This window comes from Nycticebus coucang, chromosome 3, assembly GCF_027406575.1.
Source record: "Nycticebus coucang isolate mNycCou1 chromosome 3, mNycCou1.pri, whole genome shotgun sequence".
Classification (NCBI taxonomy): Eukaryota; Metazoa; Chordata; class Mammalia; order Primates; family Lorisidae; genus Nycticebus; species Nycticebus coucang.
In genome coordinates this window covers 37,542,152-37,543,742 of record NC_069782.1, presented here as the reverse complement: position 1 = coordinate 37,543,742, position 1,591 = coordinate 37,542,152, and the positions used below count along the sequence as shown (strand labels likewise).

At 35.1% G+C, this 1,591-nt stretch overlaps 1 non-coding gene across 1 annotated transcript; it reads left to right on the top strand.

The window, feature by feature from the left end:
* The first annotated feature begins 671 nt into the window (after positions 1-671).
* Positions 672-805, top strand: LOC128582902 (U11 spliceosomal RNA). Its single transcript, XR_008379321.1, has one exon. It is a non-coding gene; the product is annotated as a U11 spliceosomal RNA (small nuclear RNA).
* The last annotated feature ends 786 nt before the right edge of the window (positions 806-1,591 follow it).

The following is a 1,591-nucleotide window of genomic DNA, read 5'->3' as shown; positions in this document are numbered from 1 at the left end:
TCACATGCTCCTACCACTCAAGAAACAATGCAGATCTTAGGGTGTCCAAAATCAGGATCAAAAGCCAAATATGAGAACAAAAGATTTCCCCAAGAACTTTTGTCTGCTGCATTTCCGGAGCCATGTCTCAGGAATAGAAGCTGTAAACCCTGTGGATTGATTTTGGTGGTTACCCCATGAATCTGTGGTTTTCAATACAAATGTAAATAGGTTGAGCCTTTCACAGTTGGGTGCACCCTATTCCTAGCTTCCTGGGAAGCTGAGGCAGGAGGACTACTTGAGCCCAAGGACAACTTGGACAACATAGTGAGAGCCCTATGTCTAAAAAGCCATATTTAAATGTAAATAAGCAGAGAAATAAATGTAAGTGTGTACATTTGTTTACCAGATTTGCCCACTGACAGAATATAAGATTAATTAGCACAATTTAAAACTTGGCTTCATTTACCAATCTTTACTGAAAAAAAGACCTGAAGTTCCTTGCAGTAAATGATTCCAAGGCTGAGGAAAGGAAAAAACAAATGACCCTTTAATAACTTATTTTTCCAGGATATGAGAAAGTGCTTAATGAATGATATATCCATGTCAAAAGGACCTAAGAATAAGATCAAGGATTCTTCCACTGGTCAAATTAGGGAAAGTCTGAGCATAAAAAAAAAAAAAAAAAAGGAAAAAAGGGCTTCTGTTTTGAGTGGCACATGTGGGGCAACTCAACTGCTCTTCGTGCATAATCGACATCAAGAGATTTCGGAAGCATAATTTTTTGGTATCTGGGCAGCTGGTGATCCTTGGTCCCAGTGCCCAAATATAAAAAAAAAAAAAAAGAGTGGATTATAATGCATCAATTAAAATAAGGATCCATAAAACCATATTATATTAAGTAAATTCAGAATATGATGTGGAATGGGATTATTATGTAACTCCAAAATACCTCTCCATAGAGAATTAAAGAATATCTTTGCAGTGAAGAAGGCTGGAGATCTCACCTTAATTAGGTGATCCCTGTTCATATCACCAGAGATGGTACAAATTTCCATTACAATAAGGGGATGACATATCTACTGCTGCCAGAGATTCAAAATCTAAATTTAATCCTGAAGAACATCAGACAAACTCAAACTGAGGAACTCCTACAAAATGACTGGCCTTGTAATCTTCAAAAGCTCCAATGTCATGCAAATTAAGAAAAGAATGAGAATATATTGTTGTTTGGAACAGACAAAATTAACATAAAATCTGTGTGCGCTGTGAGATGATGAATGAACTGGAACATTTGTCTGTAATTGGTAGAACTGGGACAGTTGGTGGATATAAATTTATCAGATAGTGAGTATTATAGTAGTACATGCAATATCCAATTAGAAGATATTTGGGAGAAATGAGACATCAAGTCAGCAACTTACTCTGAAATATTTTATGAAAGAAAACACAATTATTTGTGCTTTATTTGTGATCATTCTACAAAAAAACATATTTTTAAAGTGAAATGTAACTATTATTACTAAGGTAGCTAAGAATTATGTTTCTAAAGTAACTGGTACATATGAGTTACTCTTCTGGCACATATCAACTTTAATATGACACAGTCGTC